Source organism: Rutidosis leptorrhynchoides, chromosome 5 (assembly GCF_046630445.1).
Source record: "Rutidosis leptorrhynchoides isolate AG116_Rl617_1_P2 chromosome 5, CSIRO_AGI_Rlap_v1, whole genome shotgun sequence".
NCBI lineage: Eukaryota > Viridiplantae > Streptophyta > Magnoliopsida > Asterales > Asteraceae > Rutidosis > Rutidosis leptorrhynchoides.
The window spans coordinates 420,307,665-420,332,097 of record NC_092337.1 but is presented as its reverse complement, the minus strand read 5'-3'; positions in this window follow the sequence as shown (position 1 = coordinate 420,332,097).

The following is a 24,433-nucleotide window of genomic DNA, read 5'->3' as shown; positions in this document are numbered from 1 at the left end:
ATAAAATTTGAACACTTCTAATTGTGTAATTATTTTTACTCATTTATATATGTGAAAATTTATTACTAATCATTTAAAAGTGTAATAATAAATTATTACATTTATAGGAGTGAGTAAAGTTAAAAAATTTCACACGCTTGTCATATGCGTGAAGAAATTTGCGTGGAGAATCGCCTTATTTGTTGTAGTGTAAGCATATAAGAAGAATATGGAAATGATCAATAACTACTACCATAATGCTAAATACTAATCGTATCACAAAAATATGTACCATTAAACATATGTATGAGTGAAAAGGTTTTCAGTTGGTGTGGTCTAGATATGCCTTCAAACATATGTATGAGTGATCTTGTTTGATGGAAATGCATATGGGGTAAATTCGGTATGGGGCGATTGATATGGCAATTGATAGAGTGGACTTGCGCATATTTGATATGAAAAATAACGTAACAACAAAGTCTTCAAGAACAAGATTTGGAACGGGCCGTTAGCTTTAAACGAGATACAAATTAAGAATTATGAGTTGGTGTCAAAGAGGTTGAAAAGAGGAAGATCAACTACCTTGTATGGCTTACAAATCTGAAGAGCATAACTGTTTTGTGATGATATGGATGAAGACTTATCGTCTTGCCCATGAAAGTGTTCTATTTTTCTTTTTTCCCAGGACTTATTGCTTTTTGTTTGCCCAGTAGTGATTCATTTTAGTCGTGATCGTTGTTTTGGTGTTGGTGATGTAGCTGTAATTGTTTGTTTGCTTTAGATTGGTTTTTTCAATATGTTTTATCCCTATCAATGAAATTGTGGTTGCTTTGCAAAAAAACAAACACAAATAATTCAAGTCCTTTGTTTATATCTTATTTTTTCATCTCTCTCTCTCTCTCTCTCTCTCTCTCTCTCTCTCTCTCTCTCTCTCTCTCTCTCTCTCTCTCTCTCTCTCTCTCTCATTTAACAAGATTAATTCAATTAAATATTTTTCTTTTCGAACCCGCAAGGTTGCGGGTATTACACTAGTAAAATATCCAAAGCAAACTCAATTTAACGTTTTTGGCAGTTGGGAAATATTAGATTTCTATCTGATACTAAAAAACACGACCAATTTATTCAATGTACATGACAATTTAAGTAGTTACCTAAATATTTATATGATTTATCTATTTTATGATTTACACACTAAGTAGAGTATATGTAGACGACATCCTAATCATATTCATCTTTAATTCTTTTTTCACTGAAAATCTGATATGGGCAAAAAAGTCACGTTTTTATTCCCGAAATTAAGTCCAAAAGTAATAAAATTTCGAACTTTATCGAAGAATTAAGCACTTATTTATTTTATTTTGTAGATCAAGTAATTTCGTCTCCTTACAGATAATGAGTGTCAGGATTAGAACATATCTTCTAACAGCATCTAGTGCTTTGCCAAGGATAACCTCCAAGGTTCAGACACATTATGAAAGTGTAGCCTGAGTGACATATCTGCATTTACTCAAAGAGAACTCTGAGAGGTCTAAGACTGAATGGATTGCACGATTGGCTCTTCCGATTAGATTCTTACTATCCTAATTAAAGTCTTAACATAAACATAAATACCTTTCCTTAGCCTAAGCGTATATCATAGTCAGCCTAAACGTATATCATGATCAGCATGTCCTTGATCTGTAAACTGGGGATATCTCTCCAACCCTTTTTACTTTCGCTTGATTTGGACTATTAATTCAAAACAAACTACTATCATGTTACCCACTCAATTTAGTCAAAGGCAATTATACCCTTGAAATTTAATTCGTTAAACCATTTAAAAACACGACCATATGTCAACTTACGATTTCTACCTTAGGAAGTTAAATGAATGATTTAGGCTCCGCTCTTACAAATAATTTATTATTTGGTATCCTGCTGGAACTCGCTTAGTCAACCTCGTTATACGGCAAACGAAACCGAATTTTCAGGCGATATCACCATCGCTAAATCGTTGCGGAGAGCTACCGACGGTCTAATGTGAAATTCACTTAAAATGTAATTCTATATAGATTTGTTCATTTTATCTTGCATTATCTAAAATTTTATAGTTTATTTAATGCAAAATTAGTCGGATAATTCTAGTTTTTTTGGACTACCGTTTATTCTAGGTACTTTACTTTCTATTTATTCCGTAATACATATATATTATTTATTATTTATTATATGGAGATGCAAGGTTCAAATAAATTTAGCAAATTTTCAAGATCTATTTCTACCACTTCAATGCTACAAAAATGGTATATATGACTTTTCTCGGATTCGGCAAATTGTTAAAAAATTATTAAATATAACCCTAATCTAATAGATGAAATAAGGAGAGTTTAAAACATTCGCTATTGTTATAGACGAAGCAATTATGGATCGTTTTCAACAAATGTAAGATGGATCCATGGACATTTATGTTAAAAGATAACTTGATTTTTCATGTTGGTACTTTATCATAGTTTATTAATTAAATTTTTAAGACTTGCTACATTTCGATATTATTTTATAACCCCACTCATTAGAAATTCTGGCTTCGCCACTTATATGACAGATGAATATACAGCATTAATGGACAGTAAGACTTGGACTTTAATACCTCGTACGCTTGACAATCTGACATGACCGTGATTCGTAGCATGTGGGTTTTTGACATAAATTCAAAGTTGATGGTACATTTTAACGTTGTAAGGCTAGATCAGTTAGTGACGGGCAATCCCAAACTGTCGGTATTGATTGTTTAGACACTTTCAGTCTTGTAGTGAAACCAATAACTATTCGTGCCGCCTTGAGCATTGCTTAATCAAAGTCATGGTCCGTAGTCCGTACACCAGTTAGATATAAAAAAATGCTTTCTTGCATGGCTCTATAGAAGAAACGATATTTATACATCAGCCATTCAGCTTTCATGATCCCCAACATCCTAATCATGTATGCCATTTACAACGTTCTCTATACGGATTGAAACAAGCCCCAGGACGTGGTAGAAACGTTGTGCTGATTATGTTGCCACTCTCGAATTTCGACATAACTCTTGTGATCATTCTTTATACCTTTTGCATCGTGGTAATGACATTGCCTACTTGCTTCTTTATGTAGATGATGTACTTTTGGTTACATCTACCCCTGACCTACGTGCACGTCTTATAGACTCCCATGCTAGTGAATTCGCTATGAAAGATCTTGGGCCTCTTAGCTACTTTTTAGGCATCGCAATAACACTGATAATGCTAAAAACGAACATATATTTCATAGCATTATCCCTCAAGAAAGACAAGCTTTTAGTTGCAATTGTTCTATTTACAAGTGATATTCGTTTAAATAATAAAAGGTGAAGGCAAAAGCAGATTCGACAAATTGAAGACGCAAATAACCAAAAAGCTCAAAAGTACAAAGTACAATCAAAATGGTTCTAATTATTGATGAGAAACGTCTCAAAATTACAAGAGTACAAGATACAAAACGCAAAGTACAAGATATTAAATTGTACGCAAGGACGTTCGAAAAACCGGAACCGGGACCAGAGTAAACTCTCAACGCTCGACGCAACGGACTAAAAATTACAAGTCAACTATGCACATGAATATAATATAATATATAATAATTAATTCTTAAAATAAATATATATATTATATTATATATTATAAACGTCAGCAAACAAGAAAACAAACTCATGTGAGCTGATACTTACCTCCATACGATCGCATGGCCTGTAGGCTTATTTTCCATGCAATCGTATGGCCCTGAAATCCAGGCGATACCCCTATAAATTCGCAGTTTGGTTGATCAAATATCCATCCTATCTCTCTATCTCATACGTAAACATATATATATATATATATATATATATATATATATATATATATATATATATATATATATTATATTTTAATTTTAATTTTAATTTTAATTTTAAATTCTAATAATAAGGGTATGTTAGCGAATGTTGTAAGGGTGTAAGTCGAAATTTTGTCCGTGTAACGCTACGCTATTTTTAATCATTGTAAGTTATGTTCAACCTTTTTAATTTAATGTCTCGTAGCTAAGTTATTATTATGCTTATTTAATGCCGAAGTAATCATGATGTTGGGCTAAAATATTAAAATTGGGTAACTAAGCTTTGTACCATAATTGGAGTTTGGACAAAAGAACGACACTTGTGGAAATTAGACTATGGGCTATTAATGGGCTTTATATTTGTTTAACTAAATGATAGTTTGTTAATTTAATATAAAGATTTACAATTGGACGTACCTATAAATAACCATATACACTCGATCGGACACGATGAGCAGGATATTTATATGTACGAATAATCGTTCATTTAACCGGACACGGGAATGGATTAATAGTTAATAGACTTATTAAAACAGAGGTGAATTATGTACAAGGACACTTGGCGTAATTGTTAACAAAGTATTAAAACCTTATGTTACACGCAGTCGATATCCTGGTGTAATTATTAAACAAAGTATTAAGACCTTGTTACAGTTTAAGTCCCCAATTAGTTGGAATATTTGACTTCGGATATAAGGATAATTTGACGAGGACACTCGCACTTTATATTTATGACTGATGGACTGTTATGGACAAAAACCAGACGGACATATTGAATAATCCAGGACAAAGGACAATTAACCCATGGGAATAAACTAAAATCAACACGTCAAACATCATGATTACGGAAGTTTAAATAAGCATAATTCCTTTATTTTCATATTTAATTGCACTTCTAATTATCGCATTTTTATTTATTGTCATTGTATTTAATTGCACTTTTAATTATCGTACTTCTTAATTATCGTACTTTTATTTATCACAATTTCATTATCGTTATTTACTTTACGCTTTAAATTAAGTTATATTTATTTTTAATATTTTACATTAGGTTTTAATTGCGACTAAAAGTTTTAAAATCGACAAACCGATCATTAAACGGTAAAAACCCCTTTTTATAATAATAATAATACTTATATATTTTTATATTTCTACAATTATAGTTTTAAAAATGTAGCGTTAAGCTTGGCTAAGTCTCCCCGTGGAACAAATCGGACTTACTAAAAACTACACTACTGTACGATTAGGTACACTGCCTATAAGTGTTGTAGCAAGGTTTAGATATATCTATTCTATAAATAAATAAATATCTTGTGTAAAATTATATCGTATTTAATAGTATTTCCTTGTAAAAATTAATAACTATTTTGTATACACCTCGCATAACATCAAGTATTTTTGGCGCCGCTGCCGGGGAAATCTTAAACGCCGGAAGCGAAACGCTATCTAAAAAAAAAGATTTTTTTTTATTAAGTTCTTTGTATAAAAATATATATGTTTTAAATATTAAAAATACAAAAATATAAATATATATATATATATATATATATATATATATATATATATATATATATATATATATATATATATATATATATATATATATATATATATATATATAAGAGTTGTTCAAAAATATAAAATATTTCTATTTCTATTTTTAGTTTGTAAAAATATAAGTTTTATTTAATTTATATAAATATTTTTTATAAATATTAAAACAGAAAATTAAATCAGAGAAAAAAATATATATATAAGTTTTCGGCCTGGTACTGTAGCAGCCCAGCATTTGGCCCGAATCTGCAGGTCATGCGACCGCATGAAAACTTAACTAGCACTTCATGCGATCGCATGGAGTGAGTTGACAGGCCCGGTACATCAGATCCATCGAATTAGGGTTTTAATTAATATTAATTATTAATATAAACCCTAATTAGGGTTTAGTTTTTAATTATTTGTTTTAAGTTTTTAATTTATTTGTATTTTTAAGTGTAATTAGTTTTAATAAATTATAAAATTAATACTTTTATAAAATAAATAATATAAAAATAATATTTTTATAAAAATTGTACTTTTTACAACTTTAAGTTTATTTTTATATTTTGTATCTTTTTATTTGTTTTAGCGTAATATTTATATTTTTCGCTCGTACTTAGTTTTAAACTTAGTATTTTGCCAAAGTTATTTTTATTTCTAGATTTCTAGGATTTGCCGTAAAATCCCTTAAGTGCTTTTTCTTTAGACTAAGATTTAGGTGCTTTAGAATTTTGCGACGCCGTTTTTATATTTTAATACCTTTTTAAGTTATTGCCATTTTGGATATAAAATTTATTTTAAGCTTTAATATTTTTAGACGCAACTTTTAATTCTTAGTTTTTAGTTCCTTTTTAAGTTTCGACGCGCTACGTTCTTTTTATTATTTTTGGACTATTTATTTTTCGACGTTTTTCGAAGCGCTCTTTTTCTTTCTTATTTTTCGCCGCTCTAGTTTTTAGGACTTAGTTTTTTTCTATTTCTTCTCTAAAATTTAGTGGTGCGGCGAAGGAAGATCCAAATGAACATCTTCGTACTTTTAATAGGATCTGTACTTTATTTAAAATTCGAGAAGTTGAGGATGAACAGATATATTTCATGTTATTTCCCTGGACTTTAAAGGGAGAAGCCAAAGATTGGTTAGAATCGTTACATGAAGGGGCGATTGATACATGGGACGTTTTAGTTGAAAAATTTCTTAAACAATTCTTTCCGGCATCTAAAGCCGTAAGACTTCAAGGAGAAATAGTTACATTCACGCAAAAGCCAAATGAAACTTTATATGAAGCGTGGACCAGATTTGGAAAGTTATTAAGAGGATGTCCGCAACATGGTTTAGACACTTGTCAAATATTACAAATATTCTACCAAGGATGCGACATCACTACAAGAAAAGACATCGATATAGTAGCTGGTGGTTCCATTATGAAGAAAACCGCAACTGACGCTTACAAAATTATTGATAACACTGCTTCCCACTCACATGAGTGGCACCAAGAAAAATATATTGTTAGATCATCTAAAACAGCTAGAGCCGATTCTAGCCATGACTTTGATTCCATTTCCGCAAAGATAGATGCCGTCGAGAGACGAATGGAAAAGATGACTAAAGATATTCACTCAATACGAATTAGTTGTGAGCAGTGTGGAGGACCACATTTAACAAAAGATTGTGTCAGTATTGAACTAACAATGGAACAAAGAGAGAATGTTTTATACATAAACCAAAGGCCTGGAAATAATTATCAGAATAATTATCAACCGCCAAGGCCAATCTACAATCAAAACTAGAATTATAACCGAAATGTTCCATATAACAACCAACAAGGTCCAAGCAATCAACAAATATCCAATAATACTTACAATCAGCAAAGACCTAATTTTCAAAATAAACCACACAAACCAATGATAAAAAGCCAAATTTAGAAGATATGATGTCAAAGCTAGTTGAATCTCAAACTCAGTTTTTCACATCTCAGAAACAAACCAATGAACAAAATGCTCAAGCATTTAGAAATTAACAAGCTTCTATTCAAAATCTGGAACAAGAAGTGAGCAACCTAGCAAGGTTGATAGGTGAAAGAAAACCGGGAAGTTTACCTAGCGATACAAATGCTAACCACAGGAATGAAACAGCTAAAGCCATTACCACAAGAAGTGGTATTACACTTAAACCACCTGAAATACTTGTAATTTCTGATGACTCTATTCCTACTCCACAAGAACCACAACCTGAGCAAGATAAGGAAATAGAACTAGTAGTTGAAAAGGTTAATGAAGATAACACAGTTAAGGCTAAACCTTATGTTAAACCATACCAACCACCGCTTCCTTACCCGAGTAAAATGAGAAAAGAGAGACTTGAAGCCGAGCAATCCAAATTCTTGGATATGTTTAAACAAATAAATGTCAATCTTCCTTTCATTGATGTGATTTCAGGAATGCCTAGATATGCTAAATTCTTGAAAGATCTAATCAGAATAGAAAGAAAATGGAAGAACTCTCGGCTGTTACTATGAATGCTAATTGTTCTGCAGTACTGTTGAATAAGATACCAGAAAAATTATCAGATCCGGGAAGTTTCACAATTCCATGATTTCTGGGTAGTCTAAGTTCAATAGAAGCATTGGCAGACTTAGGTGCTAGTATAAATTTAATGTCGTATTCACTATACGCTAAACTAGACCTTGGAGAATTGAAACCAACACCAATAAGTATACAACTAGCCGATCGATCAGTAAAATATCCTAGAGGGATAATGGAAAACATGCTAGTTAAAGTTGGTACTTTAGTATTTCCAGTAGATTTTGTTATTCTGGACATAGAAGAAGATTCTCGAGTTCCTCTAATATTAGGAAGACCATTCTTAAACACAGCTAAAGCAATAATAGACGTGTTCGGTAAGAAACTGACCCTAAGTATAGAGGACGAGAGTGTTACCTTTTCTGTTGATAGAGCCATGCAACAACCGCAATCTGCAGATGATACATGTTATTATATTCAAACTATAGATTCACATGCAGAATTGTTAAAAGAATTTTCATAATTACAAGGAACGGGAGAATGTTCTTTAGGAGAAGGAACTGAACCAATTGATGAAGCTGAAATGTTAGCCGCACTCATGGCTAATGGATATGAACCAACAACAGAAGAAATTCAAATGCTAAAAGAAGAAGACAGATATCGATACAAATCATCGATAGAAGAACCACCGACATTAGAGTTAAAGTCGCTTCCAAACCATTTGGAATATACTTATTTACATGGTGAATCTGAATTACATGTAATAATATCATCTTCTCTTACTGAAAATGAAAAATCTCAACTCATTTCTGTGTTAAAAGCTCATAAACCAGCTATTGCATGGAAGATTCATGACATTAAAGGAATAAGTCCTTCGTATTGCACACATAAAATCCTTATGGAAGAAGGTCATAAAACGTATGTGCAACGCCAACGAAGTCCAAATCCTAATATGAAAGATGTTGTTAAGAAAGAAATTATTAAACTGCTAGATGCAGGTTTAATTTATCCAATCTCTGATAGTCCATGGGTAAGCCCAGTTCAATGCATACCTAAGAAGGGTGGCATGAATGTCATCACAAATGAAAAAAATGAGCTTATTCCTACTAGGACTGTAACAGGATGGCATGTTTACATTGATTATAGAAAATTAAATGACGCCACCAGAAAAGATCACTTTCCCTTACCTTTCATTGATCAAATGTTGGAAAGATTAGCCGGAAATAGTTACTATTGTTTTCTTAATGGTTTTTTCGGATATTTTCAAATTCCAATAGCACCCGAGGACCAAGAGAAAACCACGTTCACGTACTCTTATGGTACTTTGGCTTACAAACGCATGCCATTTGGACTTTGCAACGCTCCTGCAACCTTTCAAAGGTGCATGATGGCGATTTTTCACGACATGATAGAAGAATTCATGGAAGTTTTCATGGATGACTTTTCAGTCTTCGGTGATACATTTGAATCATGTCTAGTTAATCTTGAACGAATGCTTATTAGATGCGAACAATCAAATCTAGTACTTAATTGGGAGAAATGCCATTTCATGGTTAAAGAAGGCATCGTTATTGGTCATAAAATTTCAAAGGAAGGAATTGACGTGGATAGAGCTAAAGTAGATGTAATTGCTAAACTTCCATATCCCACCAATGTTAGAGGAGTTAGGAGTTTTCTAAGGCATGTCGGTTTTTACCGACGTTTCATAAAAGATTTTTCTAAAATTGCCACTCCTATGTATAAACTCCTAGAAAAGGATGCTCCATTCATCTTTTCAGATGAATGCATCAAATCTTTTAATATTCTTAAAGAAAAACTCACTAATGCGCCGATCATGATAACTCCAAATTGGAATCTACCATTTGAACTTATGTGCGATGCAAGTGATTTTGCAATGGGAACCGTTTTAGGACAAAGGATTGAAAAACGATTTCAACCTATTTATTACGCTAGTAAGACGTTACAAGGAGCACAAACAAACTACACAACTACTGAAAAAGAACTCCTTGCTATTGTCTTTGCTTTTGACAAATTTCGATCATATCTCGTTCTAGCTAAAACGGTGGTCTATACCGACCATTCTGCTCTTAGATACCTATTTTCGAAACAAGATGCCAAACCAAGATTAATTCGTTATATTTTACTCTTACAAGAATTCGATATTGAAATCCGAGATAAAAAAGGAGCAGAAAATCTCGCCGCTGATCATCTTTCTCGTCTTGAAAATCCTGAATTAGAAGTTCTAAATGAATCGGTCATACAAGATAACTTTCCTGATGAATATCTATTGAAGATAGATTATAATGAAATTCCATGGTTTGCAGACTATGCAAACTACTTAGTATGTGAATTCCTTGAAAAAGGGTTGTCGTACCAAAAACGAAAGAAATTCTTTAGTGATATAAAACACTATTTCTGGGAATATCCACATTTGTTTAAAAGTTGTCCCGATAGAATAATACGCCGATGTGTATTTGGGGATGAAGCTAGTCAAATCTTAAACCATTGTCACACAGGACCAACAGGAGGGCATTATGGGCCTCAACTCACAGCAAGAAAAGTTTACGATGCTGGATTCTATTGGCCTACAATTTTCAAAGACGCACACATTCTTTGCAAATCCTGTGATGCTTGTCAAAGGGCCGGAAAAATAAGTCAACGTGATGAAATGCCACAAAATGTCATTCAAGTATGTGAAGTATTTGACATTTGGGGTATTGACTTTATGGGTCCATTTCCAAAATCTCATAATAATCTCTGCATTCTCGTTGCCATTGATTATGTATCTAAATGGGCGGAAGCATAAGCTCTCCCAACTAATGATGCACGAGTTGTAGTCAACTTCTTAAAACGTCTTTTTGCAAGGTTTGGAACACCGAAAGCTTTAATAAGTGATCGGGGTACTCATTTTTGTAATAATTAACTTGAGAAAGTTCTCAAAAGATATGGAGTAACTCATAAAATCTCCACTGCTTATCATCCACAAACAAGTGGACAAGTTGAAAATACCAACCGAGCATTAAAACGTATTCTAGAGAAAATCGTAGGATCAAATCCGAAGGAATGGTCCATGAAATTGGAGGATGCACTCTGGGCTTTTAGAACAGCCTACAAAACTCCAATTGGAACCACACCTTTTAAACTCGTTTATGGAAAAGCATGTCATCTTCCAGTAGAAATTGAACACAAAGCATTTTGGGCTTTGAAGACATGTAATCTTGATTTACATGAAGCTGGACGTCCACGGTTAAGTCAACTAAACGAATTAGAAGAATTAAGACATGAAGCATACGAAAATTCATTAATCTATAAAGAAAGAACGAAGAAATGGCATGATAAAAGAATCAGAAGTTCAAAAGAATTTAAAGAAGGAGACAGAGTTCTTCTTTTCAATTCACGATTCAAGCTATTTCCTGGAAAATTGAAATCAAGATGGTCTGGACCATTCATAGTCAAAAGGGTTTTCCCATACGGAACGATAGAATTAATAAATTCAAATGGAATTTAATTTAAAGTTAATGGTCACAGAGTTGAACATTACATAGATAGTCAAATGGAAGTTGACAATGAAGTTAATCATAATTTCGACACCACAGCTAACTAAGTGTGGGGAGAATCAAGTCTTTTAAAGGATAATATGTATTTCTGTTAGAGTTAGATTTTCTGTTTTCGTGTAGTTCTCGAAAATGGAACCCGAATGGTCTTTCCCTAGCAGACCCTAAAGAACTAGTCTTCTCCCCCCATTCTGAATTTTTATTTTTTTTTAGGTTTTTACGAAATGAAGACTTCCTGTGAACTAAACCATGGTCTAATGCTACACGCTTTGATCACTAAACGTAATAATGACACCCTTCCAAGTGAACTGGTATCATTAATCAGAGGTAAATTGGACGGAGTAAGAAAAGAATCCAGGAACGAAAATAATAAGTTACAGTTTGGTAAAGGAAAATCAAAATCCGCAGCGAAAAGAAGAGCACGACACCTTGAAAGATGTCACAAATGCGGAAAATGGTCACACGAAGGAAAATGCTCGACGAATCAGACATATTCCAATACCGAATTCGTTACTTTATGCAGAGATGGACCGTTCATATGTTTCGAAGAAAAAACATTGAATGCTCGAGGTTACGCCTATGTAGCTATGGAAAACCAATTAGTCCGACTATCTTATGAGTGGGCTAAAGCAGGTCACTGAGAATTCTATCTCACAGGTAAGTATGTACAGTTTTTTATTTTATTTTATTGCTTTTAACCTTTTGATAATAAACGCTAAATAGTTCGCTATAAAGTATTAAATTGGTATTCAATAAAATTAGGTTTTGCGATCGAAATTATTGATATCATACAAAAATTTATTACATCACTGCGAAATTTACCGTTTATTCTTAAGGTATAAATATCTTTAATTGATCAAACCAAAATATTTCAAAAATTCGTCATGAGTTAAACTAGGTTATGGAACCGAAATTACTTTACCGAAAAGAGGGGCGTATATTTTTGATAATATTTGATTGATTAAAGTGGGATAAAATACCAAAAAGATTTTTAATTTTTACTTTTTCTATGTTTTTAAATTAATATTAAATCAATATTGTAAATTTTTTTAAAATCAATATATTTAAGTTTGTAAATATTTAAAAAAATTAATATTTTTAATATAAGTTTGTATGTATAAAAACAAAATGTTAATATAAATTTGGTGTGAATTTTTAATTATTATTATTAATATGAATTTTTAATTTTATGCATTTTAAATTTAAGTTTGGTGTGAATTTAAAAACAAAAATTTACTTTATTTCGTTAAGTTAAAAATATGATTTTTAAAATTCGTCGTAAGTTGAAGACTAGGTCATTGAACCGAAATTGCTTTACCCAAGGGAGGGACGAGAACTTTTATTATCATTTTTTTTAGCCTTATTGAATTAAAGTATGCCAAAAATATTTAAAAAACCCAAAAATCTTTACTTTTAAAACTGAGCTTAAAAATGACAAATTTTAAAATTTTGTCGAGGGACGGACTAGGACATCATTCCGAAACGCCCTCATCATAAAAAGAAACAAAATTTTAATTTTTAATTAATTATATGTTTTATTAAGTATAAGGTTTTATAAAATAAAAAAAAAGCAAAAAAATCACTGTACCCGGACCCCATGCGATCACATGGGGTTTGGACTGCCACTCCATGCAATCGCATAGAGCTGGAATCCATGCCAGAAACAAGTAACCAGCTGGTCTGTTCTTTGTCTCCACAAAACACACACATATACACACGAACTCTCTCAAATCCTCACCAAATTTCGCCATTTTTTCACCGTAATTCGTCAAATTTCTTGCTCTAATCATGCCTAGGTTCGGATTCTTCAACAAAAAGGTAAAAATTACACCCCTAAACTCTAAAATTTCCTAGTTTTTGTGATATTTACCAATATTTTACCTAATTTAATTTAGTTAATTTCTAGTGTAATTAGAGTTAAATTGTTAGTATATTATGCATGTATAACCTAGATTGATGCTATTTAACATGATTTGAAGCCAAAAACTTCAAAATTTTTAGAAATCTAGGGTTTGTGTTCTTGAGCAATTTGGGGCTTTTTGATATAAACAGGTTATGGCCGATTTTTGTCATGAATTATTGTTAAATTAAGTAATGTAACATGTTTAGGTAGTTAAATGATCCAAACTTTGATCCTAAACATGATTTTTGAGAATTAAAGTGGGCTTTTTAGATACAAAATTCATGAACTTGATTAATTTGATATAATTGCCATTTGAGACTTGTTTAATTGTTAGTAATGACTATTTTGACATGTTATTTGAGTTAAATGCTTATGAACTTTGTATACATTTTCATATAGGCTTATTTGAAAAAGTGTAGAATTAATAAAATTGTGAAAATGTGTATAAGTTTAATTTTGATTTAACATGTTATTGTAATTGTTTCAAGTTGTTATTTTGCTAACACTAATGCATATTTGGATGCATAAATTTTGTGTTTAATGTGTTTTGCAGAAAACCGATACTGCTGGTGCTTCATCATCATCTAGACAACCACAACAGGAACCTGAACCAGAATATGAGCCGCAATACGAGCCAGAACCTGAACAAGTACCACAACAGGAACAACAACATCAACCTGATCAACACGTACCTTATTATGATCCGCTACAATTTGTTGATGCCTTCACAGTATTTGCGATGCATCCACCAGTAGAATACCCAACGATTCCTGAACACACGTTGCATCCTAATCTGAGATTCGATAGAAGCTGGAGAGATTACCCATCATATCAAAGTAACAAATTCAAACTGCTACTGAAAAATGTAGAAGTGCCAAGGGTAATCGATTGGGATCCTTTGGAAAGGGTCCAACTAGCTAACTCAGTTAGGGAGCATCTGATCCAAAGGTATGGCAGTTCTTCTTTTACCGATTGGGAACGTCTATTCACCATTCGTAGACCTGTATATAAGGAATGGTGTGTTGAGCTAATGAGTACTATAGCATTAAATGTAGATGTAGATAGATTAGATGATAGAAGTTTTCTTAGATTTATACTTGGCCGTAGGATGTACAGGATGTCCATGCTGGACATGGCCAGGGCATTACAGATTTACACTCCTAGTGAATTGCTATTACCCGATTGTACGAATTTGATTTATCGTGGTGAAAGGGTAGATAGGAATTTTGACGCGAACGCCGTCTGGAGGCGTATGTCAAACTATAATGTTTTTACACTGGGAGGAAAACACTCCTACTTACATATTAACAAAGCCGAGCTACGTATAATTCATAGATTTCTGGCTAACTCGATTACACAGAGAGGTCACAACAAGGAGAAAATGACCTTACATGATTTATTTTACCTAAAGTGTATTCGAGACCCAAGAAGCTTTGTTAATATCCCTTACTGTGTTGGTTTTTATTTGTCTAATATGGTGGAAGGAATACAGGAAGGGGGGATTATAGGAGGAGGTATTTTTGTTACTCTCATTGGAGAGTATTTAGGAGTAGATAGGGACCAAGGGGGTCCACTTTTGGAATGTAGGGAACAAGTTGAGCCTTTAGGATTGAAGGTCTATCAGGGTGCTAAGGTATTAAAGAGCAGACGCAACCAGCCAGTACCCTATGAAGGTAGTCATCCTCAGGTAGAAAGAGTTTCAGACGAGGAAATGGAGGAAGCGGATGACATTAGGGATGTCATTAGGGAGGCTATGACTGACGTCTACCAGTGTGTAGATGAGGTAGATATGACAAACGGGGAGAGATTTAGTCGGATGGAGCAGTGGCAAGCCCGGAATGGTTACGAGCATTCCAGGCAACGACAGCATGATAGATGGGACTATCATCAGTGACAGGTTATGAGCCGGCTGTCACCTCAGGATCACTACGTTCCGACCCGACCCGCTTACTATCCTCCACACCAGCCCGAGATGAGACCACCATATACTCTCTACGACCCTAACCAGGCCTACCAGTACACCTATCACTAACCATGGAACCCGGACGATGACATGAACTGGAACCCCTATCCAGATTGATATAGTTCCGTTGGTAATTTTTATGATTTTTATCTTTTTATTATTTTTATTTATTTATGTTTAAACACATTATATTGTGATACATTAATGTATTGTTTAATATTTTTATTATTTTGTACTAATATTTCATATTTGATTTAAAAGTGAGATTTTAAGTCCCATTTCAAATTACCATGCATGTTTATATTTGTATTATATGTATATTTTCAATTGTACACAACATGGTAAAATAGCGCATTTTCAAAGACTGGCATTAAGTTCAGCAAAAGCTACTAATTTTGACGACAAAACGAAAAACAAATGTGATGTAACAACAAGATGGAATGAACAAATGATGTGCACCATTTATCATTCAGCAAACAAACGCCAATATGTTTGGAAACTTTGGTAAAATTTAATCATTTTTCTACGCTAATCACCCTCAATAATTTAAATTGTTACTGATTTCTTGCAAATGAGGGCATTGCAAGATCTTAAGTGTGGGAAGGGGTTAAATTCTTTCAGATTTTTAAAAATTTTAACTTAAAACACTTGGTTACCATTAAAAATACTAGTAACGCAGTAGTTGTATTAGAATCTAGTGCTCTCTGATAATAAAGAACAGCTCTAGTCTTATATACCGACTACCCAATTCTAGTAAAAATTTTCAAAATTTTCAAATAAATGAACTCAAAATCATGTTTATACATATTTATGAACGATAAAACTAGGTGTTAACACTGAAATTATTGTTACCTCGGAAAGGACATAAATTGAGAAACAACCCAAAATGTTAGAATTCATTTAAAATGAAATAGAGGACAATAAAAAGGCAAAGAAAGGGAAATAAAAGCTAAGTGTGGAAAAAATTTATCAAGTTATTTAAAAACATATATCACATATTTTTGTACAAATAATTGAAGATACTTTTGTTTTGGACAAAAATTAACCGTTTTACCCGATAAATTGTAAGATATTTGAAAGAAAGATGGATCTACACTATGAATCAATTCCATCATTAAAAGGAAGTAAAGTCTTCCGAAAAAGACACGCGCTTCTTGATTTAGGTCAGGAAGTTGTCGTCCAGACCAGTTGTAGAGTCTACGAAAAACCTTGAAAAGTTTTCTCGAAAATCAGCTGGAAATCCACGGACCTCAGCATCAAACAGGGTCACCAAGTGGTCAGACTTATCCTAACCATGAGAGAATCTGTCTCGTAAAATGGGGAGGGCGCCATGCAAATTAGCTTGATAAGACTAATGAATCAGACCCCCAGAAAGGATAATCTCCTTAAAGATTAAAAATTAGCTTTTAAGCCTGATATTACTCAATCCTTGAGATTGACCTTAAAGATTGAGAATTACAAACTCATGGAATTCGATGATATCTAAACTCGAGCTTGAACGAGAAAATATTTTGATCAAAATAAAACCGATTTGTTTTCTGAAAACCCATTTTCAACGCGTTCATTACCATTGAACGTAAAAACCTAGGAATTCACCTGGAATTCATTAGGTCACCTGAACCAAATCGGGTGTCAACCGTAAGAACGGTGGTTGCGTAGCATGGTCGAAGACAGGACCCTGTGCCAGACCGAAAAATTATAGGGTGAGCTTTACTATTGCTCCTACAAAGGATAGTAATTGCATCCGACACATTATAGACCATAATTAAAAGCATGTCAGGGGACATTGCCTTAACAGTTGCTTGTTCAACGCTTTCCTTTACAACCGGACGGTAGTTTACCGAAAGGAAATATACGGAGCAAGTATACTGGACGTGTTGCTTTCCCAATACAAGGTTAGCAAGTGGGTGACACAAAACCGCAAGTTTTGCGCTAAAATTTTCAAATCTGAAACCCACCAAACCCACAAAAACATTTTGCAACACCGGTGAAGGGTTATTCCGGAAAACTTATCTAGGGTAAAAGCTAGATTTAATTTTCAAAAGATCAAATGTTTTCATAAAGATCCAATTTCCTTAAAGGATCTAAATTTTTATAGTCATGTTGGACTGTAAACCACAAATGTTACTGCCATTGTTCATACCGCCGTATAGAAATCACTGATATACAAAGTGTGAATAATAAAGAAGTGATTTTAGTATTTTTATTTCAAGACTATATTGCTTGAGGACAAGCAAGGCTCAAGTGTGAGAATATTTGATAATGCTAAAAACGAACATATATTTCATGGCATTATCCCTCAAGAAAGACAAGCTTTTAGTTGCAATTGTTCTATTTACAAGTGATATTCGTTTAAATAATAAAAGGTGAAGATAAAAGACAGATCCGACAAATTGAAGACGCAAATGACCAAAAAGCTCAAAAGTACAAAGTACAATCAAAGTGGTTCCAATTATTGATGAGAAACGTCTCAAAATTACAAGAGTACAAGATACGAAACGCAAAGTACAAGATATTAAATTGTACGCAAGGACGTTCGAAACACCGGAACCGGGACCAGAGTCAACTCTCAACGCTCGACGCAACGGACTAAAAATTATAAGTCAACTATGCACATGAATATAATATAATATATAATTAATTCTTAAAATTAATATATATATTATATTATATATTATAAACGTTGGCAAACAAGAAAACAAACTCAAGTGAGCTGCTACCTACCTCCATGCAATCGCATGGCCTGTAGGCTTATTTTTCATGCGATCGCATGGCCCTGAAATCCAGGCGACACCCCTATAAATTCGCAGTTTGGTTGATCAAATATCCATCCTATCTCTCTATCTCATACGTAAACATATATATATATATATACATATATATATATATATATATATATATATATATATATATATATATATATATATATATATATATATTATATTTTAATTTTAATTTTAATTTTAAATTCTAATAATAAGGGTATGTTAGCGAATGTTGTAAGGGTGTAAGTCGAAATTATGTCCGTGTAACGCTACGTTATTTTTAATCATTGTAAGTTATGTTCAACCTTTTTAATTTAATGTCTCGTAGCTAAGTTATTATTATGCTTATTTAATGCCGAAGTAATCATGATGTTGGGCTAAAATATTAAAATTGGGTAATTGAGCTTTGTACCATAATTGGGGTTTGGACAAAAGAACGACACTTGTGGAAATTAGACTATGGGCTATTAATGGGCTTTATATTTGTTTAACTAAATGATAGTTTGTTAATTTAATATAAAGATTTACAATTGGACGTACCTATAAATAACCATATACACTCGATCGGACACGATGGGCGGGATATTTATATGTACGAATAATCGTTCATTTAACCGGACACGGGAATGGATTAATAGTTAATAGACTTATTAAAACAGGGTTGAATTATGTACAAGGATACTTGGCGTAATTGTTAACAAAGTATTAAAACCTTGGGTTACACGCAGTCGATATCCTAGTGTAATTATTAAACAAAGTATTAAGACCTTGTTACAGTTTAAGTCCCCAATTAGTTGAAATATTTGACTTCGGATATAAGGATAATTTGATGAGGACACTCGCACTTTATATTGATGACTGATGGACTGTTATGGACAAAAACCAGACGGACATATTGAATAATCCAGGACAAAGGACAATTAACCCATGGGAATAAATTAAAATCAACACGTCAAACATCATGATTACGGAAGTTTAAATAAGCATAATTCCTTTATTTTCATATTTAATTGCACTTCTAATTATCGCATTTTTATTTATTGTCATTGTATTTAATTGCACTTTTAATTATCGTACTTCTTAATTATCATACTTTTATTTATCGCAATTTTATTATCGTTATTTACTTTACGCTTTAAATTAAGTTATATTTATTTTTAATATTTTACATTAGGTTTTAACTGCGACTAAAAGTTTTAAAATCGACAAACCGGTCATTAAACGGTAAAAACCCATTTTTATAATAATAATACTACTTATCTATTTTTATATTTTTACAATTATAGTTTTAAAAATATAGAGTTAAGCTTGGCTAAGTCTCCATGTGGAACGAACTGGACTTACTAAAAACTACACTACTGTACGATTAGGTACACTGCCTATAAGTGTTGTAGCAAGGTTTATGTATATCCATTCTATAAATAAATAAATATCTTGTGAAAAATTGTATCGTATTTAATATATTTACTTGTAAAAATTAATAACTATTTTGTATACACCTCGCATAACATCAAACACTTATCAGATGGTATGTTTCTTAGTCAAGAAAAATATGCCACTGAAATAATAAATCGTGTCGGTGTTAGATATGAAGAAGAAATTAAACAAATTTTGTGGGACACCTTGGGTCACATTTGGTGACAAAGTATCCCATTGGTGACACTAAATGTTTCATACGTGAGCTAGTAGGTCATAACGCGACAATATATGTCGAGCCTTTTTTTGTTTGCTGTAGGAAAGCATGTCACCAATGGTGACATGAATGTCACCAAATGTGAGAGTTGAGATGGCCACGAATATGAATATTCTGGAAGATATTTTTCTTGTCCAACAAGTTGTTTATTATTTTGTGTTCCCCTATAAATATAACCCCATGTAACCTGTAAATGTGTGCACGAAAATTATAGTGAAGAATCTCTGGTTTGCGCCCGTGGAGTAAACCCTTCTCCGTGTTTTGGAGTTGCGATATAACCACGTTAAATCCCGTGTCGTTTGTCGTTTACATTTATCGTTTCATGCTTTATTTTATCGTTTATCGTTCGTGGGTTAAGTGATTAGATTAAATCACTTGTCTTGTTAGGTCCATAATTCCTAGCAAGTGGTATCATAGCTTCAAGGTTACGAGTTCGGGCACGATGGCCAATTGAAAGCAAGTGTTTTCGATATGGTTGATGAATCGGTTCTTTCATCAGGGTTATTAAAACGACGGGCGTAAGGATTTGTCTTGCAACATGTATCGAAACTAGATGACTCAGTTGGTCGCGATGAACTCATGGATATGTCTATGTATCCGGGAGAGTTGATCACACAAGATTCGGGTATCGGTTCTTGAAAGTTATTTTGTAATCGGGACGCTGATTGCATCATGATGGTGATTTTTTCGTTAAGGGTTACGAAGTCAGAGGTCAATTTGATGGGTTCATTGAGGAGAGATTTTTCGGGAGATCAGGGTGTCGGGTCTGAGTTCTCGTTCTTCGCGATCCCGTGCGAAAGAATGATTGAACTATCAAATTCGGAGTTCCAGGAGCTGCTGTAGTAGAAAATTCGTAGCGGGTTCGTTAACCGTTGGATCGACTTGATTTTGTGTGTGTAGATAGTAGACTTACTGATCTACACGTGGTAAAAATTTGAGGCTGATCTGACCGTTGTATCTTGAGATATGAATTTTTGAATCTGGACAGTTTTCAGAATGAAGTTTTTTGGGTTTGATGGCGCGAGCGTGAGATGGTTTTGTCTCGGAAACTTCGAGTGATACGAGCTATATTTTCGAAGATGTGGGTTTGTTATGGAAGCTCAGGAGGGTGTCTTTCTCTCGGGTTAGAGCGGTTGAATAATGAACAAGATACATCGGGTTGAAAGTCGATAGTGGGAGTATCGGGGAAGTTTGGTGCTTGCGGTTTAGAAACGGGATGACCAATGGTGTTTGGTCAACATTCCATGATATATGGAGTATGTGGGCTGATTTGAACTTCTTTTCACTAAGGGTAATTGATTGTCGAAGTGTGTCGGATAGAACGCGTTCGACGGTTGCTCGGGTTTGGTTGATGTTTCAACAAAAGGAGCGGTTTTCTTCGAGGGTGATCAGTTAGGAGTCTTTAGGTGATGGAAGAGGGGCGGATAATCTTGTAAGTCCCGGAACTTGAGCTTTCTAGGATCGTTGAGGGTGTTCGGAAACTCGGTGTGAGTTTGGTAACTGACGGAAGTTATCGAGCTAGTGGGAGTTAGTCAACTAGTAGAGTGGTGGAGATAATTATACGATGTTGTTCTCCAATGTTCTCAAGATTAGTGTGATGATTCCGGGTAACACTAGGGCATCGAGTACTTTTTTTACTCTCCGATGACAAAGAAATTTGTGACTGACTGGTGGTACGAACCAAGTTTCTTCTCGAGTAGCCGTGGTTTTATTTCTTACTCGTATAGTGGGAGCGTGCTTGAGATGAGAAGATGGGTTTGTGAAATTCATAGCTATGAGGAGGTCAGTGAACCAGCGAGAAAGCGGAAAGTTGAAAAGTTAGTAGATTTCGAGGTTGTGACTGTGTTCTTACTGGAGCCTTGATGAAGAGTCTACGAGGGCGTCTGTTGGATTTTCTGATTGTTAGGAAGGAAATCATAGATAGATGGTGAAATCCTGTACGAGGGTGATCATTGACATGTGTGTTCGGGATTGGACATGTCTAGAGTGATTGGTAAGGCGGTGTAGTCTCAATAAGAATCCTATAACTGAAGAGTCGCATACTTCAGTTGGTCTTCTAGTGTAAGAAGATGATCTTTGTGTTAGAAGATGGTGGCGATAGAAACCGAGATGGCCCAAGCTAGTAACTATGAGATTGGATTATCGCTCAGCAGTATTTTTGGTGTCGATAGACTTCACTTGCTCGTAGGTTAACGAGTGAAATGCGGCGTGATTCGGGTGTCTCATCCGGCGGTATCAAAAGGAGCTGGTAATCGGCTAGTCTAGAGTTATTGTGGTTGTTTAAACATAGTTGACAGGTGTGATGGATTTTCGGTTGAAGATCGATGCGGGGTTTGTTTAAAGTCTCCTTCAAGTGGGAGATTGTTAGATATGAAGAAGAAATTAAACAAATTTTGTGGGACACCTTGGGTCACATTTGGTGACAAAGTATTCGTGACACTAAATGTTTCATACGTGAGCTAGTAGGTCATAATGCGACAATATATGTCGAGCCTTTTTTGGTTTGCTGTAGGAAAGCATGTCACCAATGGTGACATGAATGTCACCAAATGTGAGAGTTGAGATGGCCACGAATATGAATACTCTGGAAGATATTTTTCTTGTCCAACAAGTTGTTTATTATTTTGTGTTCCCCTATAAATATAACCCCATGTAACCTGTAAATGTGTGCACGAAAATTATAGTGAAGAATATCTGGTTTGCGCCCGTGGAGTAAACCCTTCTCCGTGTTTTGGAGTTGGGATATAACCACGTTAAATCCCGTGTCGTTTATCGTTTACATTTATCGTTTCATGCTTTATTTTATCGTTTATCATTCGTGGGTTAAGTGATTAGATTAAATCACTTGTCTTGTTGGGTCCATAATTCCTAACAGTCGGTTTATCACAAAGTAACTCGGTCAGAACACCTGTAGATACTAATATCAAGTTAAGTACACAAGCCGATTAATCATATTCTAATCCTACCGAATTTTGAAGTTTAGCCTTTGCGATACCTAACATTCACTCGTCCTAACATATCATATGTCGTACAAAAAGTATGTTTGCATATACACGATCCAAAAGATGCTCACATGAATGCTCTAAAACTCTTAGCTCGCTACATTAAAGGCACCAGTCAATACATATTACATCTTTCTAAGTCCGCCGACAATTCCCTTGTTTCCTACACGAATGCAGATTAAGGTGGATGTCCCGACACACATCTATCCACCTCAGGTTATTGTGTTTTTTCGGATCTAACCTAATCTCTTGGTCTGTCAAACGACAACCTACGGTATCTCGCTCTAGCGCCAAACCTGAATATAAATGAGTGGCAAATGTAGTTTCTGAATCATATTGGCTTTGCAATCTCATGCTTGAGCTTCGTTGTCCCATTCCAAAGGCAACCATCATTTTTTCTGCGACAATGTAAGTGCCATATATCCTTTCGGGAATCTAGTTCAACACTAACTGAAGAAGCATATAGAAACGGATATTAATTTGGTTCGCGAAAAGGTAGCTCGTGGTCAAGTTATGGTTATGCATGTATCTACACGGTCACAAGTTGCGGATATATTTACCAAAAGTTCGCCCAGAGTATTATTTGATGAATTTCGAGCTAGTCTGAACATTCGTGCACCTGCTTGACTATGGAGGTGTATTAACCGAAATATATATACATGTCAAATATATCACAGCTAATGTTTAGGAATATCACAGCTAATGTATTTATGTTTCGTATATTATGTATTATGATAGAATCATTGATTACTCTGTTACCTAAATTAGTGGTAACAAACTAACAATACTGTGTATATACATGGCGATATTGATCAATGAAAATCACACAATTAACCACTCTTATAATGAAGATGAAGACGGAGGTGAAGAGAGGAGTAGTCCTTTCCTTTTTAATGAAGATGAAGACGCTCGTCCGAAACACACCAATTAATTTGTCCCATTAACTAATTACATGGCGTCAGGTATAGTATTAGCATTTAGCGCGTTGCATTATCAAACCACGAGGACTACCGGTATAAAACTGGTTAAACCACAAGGACTAATGGTATAATTAACTAAATTTACCATTATATTTGTAGTAACTAACAAAAATTAAAGAATTTACTCCCTTTTATTTAAACGGTTTAGATTGGCTGAGAAACAATTAACTTAAAATTATTTATTAGTTTTTTTTTCTACCAATAAAAATAGAATTAAGATTCTCTCTTCTAACTTGATTGAATAAGTTACTTTTTATAAATAAATGAACTAATATAAAAATAAAATAAATAAATAAATATTATTATAAATGATCTATTACATTTCTTCCTTCGATCAATCGAGTACAATTGAATTATTCTTTTAACTCATTAAAATATGAAATAGACACTTATAATGAAATAATCTCCAAAATAAAAAAGTGGATATTCGTATGAAACAACAACAACAACAAAACTCAATCTCACAAAAGTGAGGTATGAGGGAGGTAAGATATAGACAATCTTTCCCATTTCATATAATAAAGAAAATTATTTCTTTATCCAAAGTAATACCCCCCAGAGTAAAGAAAGTCATCTATTTCAATGTTACATGGATAGAGAGATTGCTTCTGAATGGACCTCCGACCATAGAAATGGTATAATTAAATTTCCATCAATTTTAAACCTGCATGAAGTTC